Raw genomic sequence first — 12,500 nt, 5'->3', positions numbered from 1 at the left:
AAATCTAAATTCTCCATAATATTAGATAAAAGCTTATTTATCAGAAGAACAGAACAAGGTACATAAAACATAGAGCCAAGAATAAAACATAATTATGGGGAACTGATATAAATCAAAAGTCATGGCAAGTAGGACCATAATTTCGAAAGTTGTGTTCATATTCCTCCCCTTTATGGAACGTTATATCATTATACTTTACCAAATCTGACAGGTTTTTAATGTCCACACAACCTACCCGTGTCTACCAGCACAAAAGTTCCAATTAACTAGTACATATTTAGTTAATAAGTACATATCTATTCACGATTCAGCAAGACTAAGATCTCAAGCACAGGATTCAAACTAATACCTTTGTGCCTCCGAGCTATTCTTAGTATTCTCATCAAGACTAATAATAAGAAAGTTACTCCTGTACCCTCCGCCGTATGGGACGAAATATGATGTAATTTAGGACAGAGACATATGGGGTCTTATTTTTTCTCTGACTAAGGCTAGGTAAGACTAACCTTTAGCCTAACCTTGTTCATAGCACTCACGGGGTTGATCAATAAGTTAGTCCTGAAATTACAGCGAAACGCATACACACACACACACACACACACACACACACACATACATATACACGCGCGCGCATGAACGCACATTACACACACACAAAGAGAGAAAGGGAGGGAGGATGAGGGCGAGGGCGAAGAAGAGGAAGAGGAAAAGAGAAAGAGAGAGAGAGAGAGAGAGAGAGAGAGAGAGAGAGAGAGAGAGAGAGAGAGAGAGAGAGAGAGAGAGAGAGAGAAGAGAGAGAGAAGAGAGAGAGAGAGAGAGAGAGAGAGAGAGAGAGAGAGAGGAGAGAGAGAGAGAGAGAGAGAGAGATAAAGAGATAGATAGAGAGGGAGAGAAAAAAATAAAAACTTGAAGATATCTATCTCCAGTGGGAGTGTTTTTAATCGACTCGTTGCATTGTCATCGGTCCCGCCTGTCATGTGTCTTTTTTCCAATTATGACGCCGGATGACAGGCTCGATAAAAAGAACATCACCGATATGAACTCCGGCGAATAAAGCGATGGAAAAATTATATATATATATATATATATATATATATATATATATATATATATATATATATATATATGTAAGTAAAATATGTGCGTGTGTGTGTGTGTGTGTGTGTGTGTGTGTGTGTGTCTGTGTGTGTGTGTGTGTGTGTGTGTGTGTGTGTGTGTGTGTGTGTGTGTGTGTGTGCAGATGCTCACACACGAACACATATATAACACATACATAGATACACACACACACACACATCAACACACACACACACACACACACACACACACACACACACAATAACATAATATATATATATATATATATATAGTATATATATATATATATATATATATATATATATTATATATGCATGCATATATGTATGTATGTATCCATATATTATATATATATATATATATATATATATATATATATATATATATATATAGATATCCATGTATGTATGTGTGTATATGTGTATATATATGTACACATACACACACACACACACACGTACACCCGCATCTTGAGGCATAAAAAACAAATATGGAGGAGAGAGTGGAAACGAGGAATGAGGGAGAAGAGTAAGGGAGGGTGATGGTGAGGGTGAGGTGAGGGTGAGGGTGAGGGAGAGGGAGAGGGAGGGAGAGGGTGAGGGTGAGGGTGAGGGTGAGGGTGAGGGTGAGGGTGAGGGAGAGGGTGAGGGTGAGGGAGAAGGTGAGGGTGAGGGAGAGGGTGAGGGTGAGGGAGAGCGAGAACATTCAGCGAAGAGGTTATGCGATACGCCGCGTGAATTAACTTCGTAAATATGAATTGCTAAGTAGTTTTTCTTCATTCTCTCTCTCTCTCTTTCGACTTTCAGGTGGTTTATGAGGTATGCAAATGAAGGGATTTGAAGGGTCATGGCAATCCTGTGTCTTTGTTTTTTGTTTTTTTTAAAGATGATGGAGATGATTATATCATTCATTACGCTGGAGATGATGAGGACGAGGGGATAAGGTGAAGAAGGAGAATGACGATGATAATTGTAATGGTATTGATATGTGTGATGATTGGGATGATTTTCCTCCTCTCTCTCTCTCTCTCTCTCTCTCTCTCTCTCTCTCTCTCTCTCTCTCTCTCTCTCTCTCTCTCTCTCTTGTATTGCAAAATAATAATTATAAAAATGTAAATAGAATAAAAAAAAAAAAACGTTCAACTTATATATTCTCAATACCTTCCTACCTGGGGCTAACATCAAAATAAAACATCTATAACAAGCCCTCAAAACAAACGCAGCAACGCAACGCCTGTTAAATAAGGAGCGATTTGCAGACAAGCGCTAAGGATCAAAGCAAAGGCTCGCGGAGAAGTGCAGTAGCCGGGCCAGTTCAGCCAAATTGCTGTGATCTGTGTCGGATGGAAAATGAACCCGTGGCTCAGCAGATTTTGAAGTTATTTTTAAGGGTATAAAAAAACGTGTGCTGATGCTGATGCACACACGCACTTACGCACACACACACACACACCCATATACTCACACACGCACACACACACACATGTACTTATACATATATATGTGTGTGTGTGTGTGTGTGTGTGTGTGTGTGTGTGTGTGTGTGTGTGTGTGTGTGTGTGTGTGTGTTGTGTGTGTGTGTGTGTGTGTGTGTTCCTCCATTTAAACATATATGTTAAAAACATCTATAATATCTCTCACCTTCATAAACCAAGTACAGTCGATGTCCTACAAACACAAGACGCTCATACTCACACACTCACATTTACATACACAGGCAAACAAGCCACTCAAAGCAAATGTAAACATACAAACACTCTCGGTGCTTTAAAGACCCTCCAAAGCTCATTTAGGCTTCATTTGCATGCAGCTGCAGAATTCTTCTCGCTCGTGCTATTCGTTCAAAATCGATTGAAACTAAGATCGATATTTTGTGAATCATTGAATTTTGAATAATGAAAGAACTGATAAATATATGTGTGTTTTTATCTGATGAAAAAGACAATGTTCTTGAACTTAAAGTCAATTTATCATCAATATTAATTCATTTCAGGGTTTTAAAACTGGAGTCCATAAATAGGTTTCAGGAGGCATCGTGAGGATCATATAAAATTAACACTACTTTCTGCTCTTTTAGAGTGTTTACTTTAAAGTTGAATCTGTGCATCTCATATACGTGGGAGGCAATCGAATCTCAATAAATAACGTACATCATACACACTGTATGCAAAGTTTCATCAGATTCTGAAAGGGGTCTGTGACTCTAAAAGGTTAAGAACCACTGTTATAGAGGGACCTCAAAACACGACAATAGCAGATATGTGTCTTTTTATACGTGGGAAAATATACAATAATGGTAATGGCAATGATAATGATAATGACAATGATAATGGTAATAATCATAATAACAATAATAATATTAATATAGTTGATAATAATAATAATAATGATATTAGTAAAAAAAAATAAGAAAAATAACAATAATAATGATAATAATAATAATAATAATAATAATAATAATAATAATAATAATAATAATAATAATAATAATAATAATGATAATAATAATAATAATGATGATAATAATAATAATAATAATGATAATCATCATCATCATCATCATCATCATCAAACTAATATATCTGATATACGAGATGCTGAATTAGCAAGGAATACTTAATTTATGACGGATATAAAAACTAGTCTATATTCACTGCGTAAAAATGGAAGATTAAGGGGGAAATTATGCGAATTTAGGAGGTTCTTTCTAAGAGATAAAATGTTATTTTCATGATTACTTTTAGTAATATTCATAACTGTCTTTGTTCCTGCGTTTAATCTTGTGTAGGTTAATGCATTTCTTTTTTATTTTAATTCGTTATCTTTTAATACACGCATACACACACACACACACACACACACACACACACACACACACACACACACACACACACACACACACACACACACACACACACACACACACACACACACACACACACACACACACACACACACACACACACACACCTCCGCCACAAACACAAACACACACACACACACACACACTGTGTGTGTGTGTGTGTGTGTGTGTGTGTGTGTGTGTGTGTGTGTGTGTGTGTGTGTGTGTGTGTGTGTGTGTCGAAATCGATATAGATACGACATTCAAAAGATGCATTGGTTAAAATTGTAAAGATGACTGCACCACGTAGAAATGACAAACTCTACCGACATGTTTATTTACGTATTTTTATTTGGGAGGTATATCAATATAGCAAAATTAAGTGTTGTAAATAAGAGAGTAAATTATAGTAACTATCTATAAATGGCTGATTTGTCTTAATGTTCATAATTCAATGGGAGAAGTAATAAGTTGTATTGTCATCACGTCCTTCTCAAAAGAGTCATTGCTTTCATCTCGTATGCAAGGTATGTAAGTGCAGAATGTTAAGATTCATGTTTTACCTGGAAACTGAAGGTTGTAATGCTTGATAAGTAAATCAATATATATGTTAAGTCCATATGAATTGAACTGTGATTACTCAAACAAGTTATGGCTTTCAACTTTCACGCAAAGACAGAGAAAGAGGTTATGGAAAGTTCGTGGGAGAACAACACACCACGATTCAGTCAGCCCAATGTCAGTTAGTTTTTTATGCAACAGAATTGGTCAGAGGAGATAATTCCAATTTTGTCAAAAAAATGAATTGGGAAAGGAACAATGGATCAAGATAAAGCTGTAGTAAAGGAAGATGAGAAAGAAGTGTAGGATTTTCAACTTATTCGATCAAGTAAAAATTGCAGTAAAAAACGGGGAGTGAGTCTCGATTCGGTCTCACGTTTGTTTTTTTATTATATTTATTGTTATGATTATTGAATTACAATTTGTAGACAATGGGAGAATTAAAGTTAAATTTAACCATAGATCTGAATCTATTTAGTAAAAGAATATTCCTCTCATTTTCTGATAGTATTGCTAATAGTAAAACCATTGTAATATCCCACCTGTTTCTTATTATTAGATTGTAGAATAAAAGAAATTGGTTAAAACTGTTTTACGACCGTTGTATCTTTTGCACACACTCAGCAGAGGAATAAACTTACTCCACTTCATGAGCCTTAAGACTGTGAAGTCATGTTACTCACATTAAATTGAGGTAAGTCAAAATTGGGTTTCCTCGGGGTTTCCGGGTTTACACACACACACACACACACACACACACACACACACAACACACACACACACACACACACACACACACACACACATATATTAGAGGGGTAGAGCTGTTCTATGTGGAGTGTTATAAAAATTGTATAGTGTTGTTATTAATGATGTACTTATAATGATATTATAACTAACAATAATGATGTTGAGGATATTGGTGATGATGGTGATACTGATGAAAAAAGTTAAAATGATACTGATGATATGATAATAGTAATAATAGTAATAGCAATGATGATGATGATGATGATGATGATGATGATGATGATGACGATGACGATGACGATGACGATGATGATAATAATGATAATGATAATTATTATTACTATTATCATTATTACTATTATAATCACATATGTAATGATATTGATAATCATAAATATAATAATACTGATGACGATAATAATAATAATAATAATAATAAAAGGAAAAAGAATAACAGTAATAATAATAATAAAACCGCCACAATAATAATAAAATTGTAACAATAATCACAACGGCAACAAAACTAATGTTTTCATCATTACGCAACAGACTCGAAAACGTTGCATGCAAAAAGCGATTCAGGATGGCGCCATGAACAAGCTAAAGGGATTTACATGACTACGTGTGATCCAGTTTTAACGCCAAAATAAAAGCAAAGTTGACAAGACGCTATTTATACCACGTGCACCTGAAACATATAATAAAAAAAAAAATTAATGCGTCGGATATTTAAATGAGAAGACATCTGTTGCAAAATGAGAGAGTAAAACAGATGTGTGTAGTGAGGGTGGTTAATTCGCAAAAAAAAGTAAGTAGGAAAACTTTGCGCGGCCTCGGACCGAAAACTCGTCCTGCTCGGGGATATGCTGTCTCATGTGTACGTCTGTATATACAAACACGCACACGCACACACACACACACACACTCGCACATACACATACGCACACATTGACACATACATACACATATCCACGTACACACATGCACTTACGGTTGGCACACTTTCTCTCATTTCTCCCCTCCCCCCTCACCCTCCCCCTTCGCTGTCCTCCCTTCCCCTCCTCTCCACTCGTTTACTATCTTATCTTTGTATCTGCATTCGCGTGTTTTGGTTCTGGTTCGTGTTAGGGTGTCCATCTTTCTTGATATTATTTTATTGTCTGTATATAATGTTCACGGCGTGTCCTGCGAGACATGGCCACGCACCTTTTGTACTTCTCTGTAAAACTGTTTGTCGACAACGTAATAAATTCATCAAATCAAATCTCTCTCTCTCTCTCTCTCTCTCTCTCTCTCTCTCTCTCTCTCTCTCTCTCTCTCTCTCTCTCTCTCTCTCTCTCTCTCTTTCTGTACGCAAATTTTCTCATGTCTCCCTTTTTCTCACTTTCTTCATTTGACTCTTCATCTTCTCCTCTCCAAACGTCTCCAAATTCTTGCACCGCCGTCGCCGACACGGGCAGCGGCGCCAGAGAGTGATGTCCTCATCGTAACCCCGGCCACGTGTCCCGCCAGCGAGTTCCAGGTAAGCCTCTCCTCCCAAGTGCGTCTCCCAAGATCCCACGTCGCCTCTTCTTCCTAACAACGTACCCTTTTTGCAGGTCTTCTTTGATACGCTTTTTGCCTTTTGGGGGAAACGTTTTTCCTCCTCTTTCTGTACTTCCCCGTGGCTCTTGCTTTTTTTCCCCCCTCTTATTATATCTGAATTGGGGACGGGCATTTTGTCTTTCGTTTCTAGCGCCTCCTTCTCCCTCTCCTCCCCCCCCCTTCTCCCAGCCACTCTACCTCGCCTCATGCCTGACCCGCCCTCTCCATGTACCGCGCTAATGCCTTTGAGATGCGCTTGCTGTTTGAACTCTGCATGCTTCTCATGCAGGCTGCATCGATACACTTTAAACTACAAAACAACCTGCTCGCCGAAGACCTACTTACACCACTGAATAAAAGCAAAGTGTGGACATAAACATAATCATGTCCCATTCGACCTTGCAAAGACGGGAAGGGACTCCTCACGGTGGCGAGATTCCTCCCTCAGAGCCACTGCAACTCTGCCTTTTTATCACCAAACATGAAGACGGCCATTAAAGTAGGAGAGAGAGCCTGGCTGCGCTGGACGCGTCTCCCTCCGGTTATTGTTTACATCGTAAAAGAGGTTAGCAGGAGAGAGCTTGTTTACATCCCTCTCACTTATCAGCGACTGCAACCATGCATCCAAGGACGTTAATGCGTGACTTTGGAGAGATAGTATGTCTTTAACGCCGGGTTGTATCTCAGAGGCAGATGAGTTTCGGCAATCAATGGACGTCGAGGTGGCAGTACTGAGTTAGGCGATGGCATGTTTTCAGATGGTGGAGTTATGTATGGAAGATATTAGTTTTGGTTATTAGTTTCGCACCGAAGGAAGGGGAAGATGATGGGGGAAAGAAGAGGTAGACTGATAGGAGGAAGGAAGAGAAAGAGTGAATGAGAGAGAGAGAGAGAGAGAGAGAGAGAGAGAGAGAGAGAGAGAGAGAGAGAGAGAGAGAGAGAGAGAGAGAGAGAGAGAGAGACACAGAAGAGAGATACAGAGAGACAGGGACAGAAACAGACAGAAAAGTATACAGAACAGAAACAGAAAGTTCCCAATACAAAGAACTGGTACACGACACCCAATTCATTTCACACTTACGTTATCCAAAGGAAGTTGGTTTACTCCCGTGCGCCGCTTAACTGAAGTGCATGCTGTAGGGAGTGGGAGAGAAGGTAAAACAAGAGGATATGTTGCCGTCAGTGCCACATGATCGTCAACAAAACATCTATTGTCATACATATTCTTAGATTCTTAACAAAAACATATCAGGAACGGAAACTTTATCTCAAAAAAGAATCACAAAACTGCAGAACATGAAAAAAAGATAACGATCTTGTAAATGAAGTAAATTGACACTCAGGCTATATAAAACAAAGAAAAATATCAGGCTCATTAATCAACAAGGAATAAATACTAAAGGTAAATAGGTTAATTGGAGGAGGCATTATGTGATAAGCAAAATGAATCATAGTTTGTTAATAAAAGGTTATGCAAGACGCACATATGAAATATAAGGTAAGAGCAATAGCCGAAAGTGGTTTATAATACAAAGATGTTTGTGAATATATAAGCATGCGCGATAGAGTAAAAAGAACAAAGGTGTAATTTGGAAAGAGAGCGAATGTTTATTGATACAGCAGCTATCGTCTCAATGTTATTTTATTTCTACTAGTATCATCATTATCATTATCTTTATCATTGTACTATTTTTTTTTTATTATCAACTTTGTCATTATTTTTATTATTACTGTTATCATTATTATTTTCCTTGTCATTTTCTTTTATCATTATCATTGCTGTTATCATCAATATCATTATAACTGATTTCACGGTTCCTTAACAAAAGAATTTCCTGGAGGGTTCGTCTGGCAACTTCTCTAAGTCGCCTTTGATGTCTAAAATTGGATCTCTTAATTTTGCCTGTAATCATACCCAAGATTCGTCTTTATTTATATCAAGGAATATGTTTCAGATCTATGTTTGATGTCTAAGACGAATGTTATGTCAGCTGGTTTCCTGTATTTGCATTCCATGTGGTAGGTCTCCACACTTTTTTTTCCCTGTCGCGTGCGGTTCCATCAGTCACTGACATAATGTATTCCGGAGATCATTTTTCCCAATAATTTTTCGACTTTTCTTAGTAGAAACTTTATTTTTTTTTTTACCTGGTGAATCGATCTTATTTAATCTGACCTTAGGAGAATCAATTGCATATTTTATGTTACCTTTTTCTCTTTTTCACATCTCTTATTCCTAGTAACACTGAGTGACAGTAGGAACGTGTCTGAGAGAGAGAGAGAGAGAGAGAGAGAGAGAGAGAGAGAGAGAGAGAGAGAGAGAGAGAGAGAGAGAGAGAGAGAGAGAGAGAGAGAGAAATAATGAAAGAAAGAATATTTTTTTATACTTCACACCGATATGCTCTAAAGCCCCAAATATGCTTGAACTCTTCATCCGGTTTTTAAATGCAAACGAGATTCAGCCTTTCATGCAAAGCTTTAAATTCCTCTGCCGCCTTTGTATCTGGGCGTGAGGCCATCATCACCATATACTAGAAACGCCCCTTTTCACTACGATCAAGCCGGTTGCAATCCTTTACGACTTTTTTCACGACTTTTAAAATATCCCGTCACAAACAAAAAAAAAAAAGTCTCACGACTTTCAAAATATCCCGTCACAAAGAAAAAAGTTTCACTCAGGCTTTTCTTTCATACATAGTCGTATTTATTTGTGTATGTGTATGTTATAGTTACGAGAGAGTTCTTCCAATAGTATCTTCCCACACGTCTAAGGCCCACGAGCGCAAATTTTTTTTTTTTTTTTTTTTCAACAAGCGATAACACAGGAACGTGACTCCTTTACATTCGTTTATCCTTCTTTTGCGGTGAAAGGTAACAAACTCGTTTAACAAGAAATGAAGTAAATAAACAAATAATAAAAAAATGAAATAAAATATTATAAAAAGCGTAACGATGAACGAAAGAAATGGATGTTGGTGAAAACGAAGGAACATGGCAAAAAGCGAAGATGGAGAAAGAAAATAAGAGAGAGAGAGAGAGAGAGAGAGAGAGAGAGAGAGAGAGAGAGAGAGAGGGAGGGAGAGAGAGAGAGAGAGAGAGAGAGAGAGAAAGCAGTCGAACGGGAAAAATAAGAATGGTAAGAACAACGGTGAAGAATAGGAAAAAAAATATATAAAAGCAATAAGCTTCAGCGTCATATATATGTGTGCGCGCGCGCGTGTGTGTGTATGTGGAGGTGATAAGTCCGGGATGTCTGGGAAGGAACACAGAAAACGAGAGAAATCCTGTAAAATATGTTATCTTTACGCATGGCGAAGGAGAAAGAAGAAAAATAATGATAATAAAAAAAAAATAGATAAAAAAAAAAGAATCAGATACGAAAAATAGCAATTATCATCACTGAGAAATGAAGATACAAGAAGAAAATATGGACCAACGAAGGAAAAGACGAAAACATATAATAAGCGAATGATTGGCGAATGGAAGACGAAGAAACAGAAAGAATATTCAATCATACTCACAAGACAAACGAACGAGAGAAAGAAATGACGAACATCTTGCACAAAAGAGATAGGAGAGAAAGAAACCATTACTTTTTATTATTATTCAAATCTCAAAAAAATATCATCCTCAAAGGACAAACAAAAAAGGCCAAAAAAAAAAAAAACAATTGCAATACATCATCGCAACCAAATGAACATTGAGGTCGCCGAGTCGCAGCTTTCACATATTATTATTCCCACGCCTGTGTCTGCGAGAACATCCACAAGCACAAACGACCACCACGAACATCCCGCAGAACAGAAGAGATGCTAAGGAGAATGTCTGCATGAATAGGAAAAAAGGGGGGGGGAGAAAATGATTTTTCTTGCACAAACCGAAGCCGTCTGTCTAAATTTGGTGTGTGAGAAAGGCAGCGAGGAAAAAGGAGAGGGATAGAAGAGGTGAAGGGGCGGACAATGGGAGGTGAGTGGGGGAGGTGAATGGTGGAGAGAGAAAGAGGGAAGGAGGGGTGGAGGGAGAAGGAGTGGGAGAGGGAGAGGGAGTGGAGAGAGAGGGAGAGGGAGAGGGAGGAGGGAGAGGAGGGGGAGAGAGTGAGGAGAGAGAGAGAGAGAGAGAGAGAGAGAGAGAGAGAGAGAGAGACAGGGATACAGAGAGAGGGATGATGGTGACAGGGGCAAAGGGGTATTGAAAAGAAAGAATTTAGCGAAGAGAAAGGGTTTGTAGGGAGAGAGAGAGGGGGGTGAGAAGAATGAAGGTTAAACAAATCAAACAAAAGAATGAGAAAGGAATTGAAAACAAGTGATGAAAAGGGACCAAGGTAGGAGGAAGGCAATAAACGAATGGACGAAGGGAAAGAAAAGAAAAAAAGGAAGAAAAAGGAATATGAAAACAACGTAGCCATGGTAGAGAACGGGTGAGAGAAATTAGTCTAAGGAGAAGAATCGTGTGTAGAATACAGAGAGAGAGAGAGAGAGAGAGGAAATAGACGGGGAGAAGCAAAATGGATATCCCAACAGCCATTGCGAAACAGAAGACTCACGTTACCAAAAATCGAGAAAATACAATTTCGAAGAAAAGTGTCCACAAAAACAAGAAAGGGTTTGTACTTCATGTGAAAATGACCAATACCAAACGGAACGAACCAGGCGACAGAAATGGCAAAAGGAAATGAAAAAAAGTTAATGTAGGAGTGATTATAAGATGACAATTTCTTATGACGTTGCAAGTACAAGTGACAAACACCGACGATCTGATTTGTTGCCATGCCTTTGTTAGTACATTTTTACGTTCTTACAATCTTTATCTTATTTATCAGGGTGATGTGATAAGGTGAAAATTATTATTAATATGTAAGAAAATATACATTATCATTACTATCGCTGTTATTATGGATGTTACTGGTTTACCTTCCAGTTTCATGAGAGGGATATTGTTATTATCGTTTAAATATACACAAATAAGGTCTAGAGTGTGTGCGTTCATACATGTGCATGATTATGTACACTAGCCTTCTAACATACTTTTACTCTAAACATAGAAATAAAACGCTACGAATATAGTCATACATACAATGTGTGTGTGTTTGTATGTGTGTGTGTTGTGTGTGTTTGTGTATGTGTGTTGTGGTGTGTGTTGTTTGTGTGTGTGTGTGTGTGTGTGTGTGTGTGTGTGTGTGTATGGATGTATGGATATATATATATATATATATATATATATATATATATATATATGTATATATTTATATATACATGTATATAATATACATATGCATATATACATATAATGTATATATATATATATATATATATATATATATATATATATATATATATATATATATATATATATACATATATGTGTGCACAATCGCGTACATATGTAAATGTATATAACGCATTCCGCCTTCATTATAGAAATATAAATGGATATATGTATGCGTATATGTATCCATGTATATCTATATCTATATATATATATATATATATATATATATATATATATATATATATACATACGTATATTATATTATATTGTATTATATTATACTATATTATATCATATTATATATATAATATTTACTGTACATAAATATATTTGTCTACATATATATTTACATATATGAGTGCTTCTATGTGTATAAACATACACACACGTATGTATGT

The 12,500-nt window shown here is 37.0% G+C and overlaps 1 protein-coding gene across 2 annotated transcripts in view; it reads right to left on the bottom strand.

Moving 5' to 3' along the window:
• LOC119592362 (prostaglandin E2 receptor EP4 subtype-like) overlaps positions 1–12,500 on the bottom strand; it is a 71,768-nt gene that overhangs the window by 58,563 nt on the left and 705 nt on the right. Inside the window, exon 2 of one of the 2 annotated variants that reach the window (XM_037941216.1) lies at positions 7,916–7,968. The exons of the other annotated variant lie outside the window; for it this stretch is intronic. The gene's annotated coding sequence lies outside the window, so the exon portion shown is untranslated. The remainder of the gene's footprint in view (positions 1–7,915; positions 7,969–12,500) is intronic. 2 annotated transcript variants of the gene reach the window in all.

Source organism: Penaeus monodon, chromosome 1 (assembly GCF_015228065.2).
Source record: "Penaeus monodon isolate SGIC_2016 chromosome 1, NSTDA_Pmon_1, whole genome shotgun sequence".
Classification (NCBI taxonomy): domain Eukaryota; kingdom Metazoa; phylum Arthropoda; class Malacostraca; order Decapoda; family Penaeidae; genus Penaeus; species Penaeus monodon.
The sequence above is the reverse complement of the archived record's forward strand: the minus strand, read 5'-3'. Positions and strand labels throughout refer to the sequence as shown.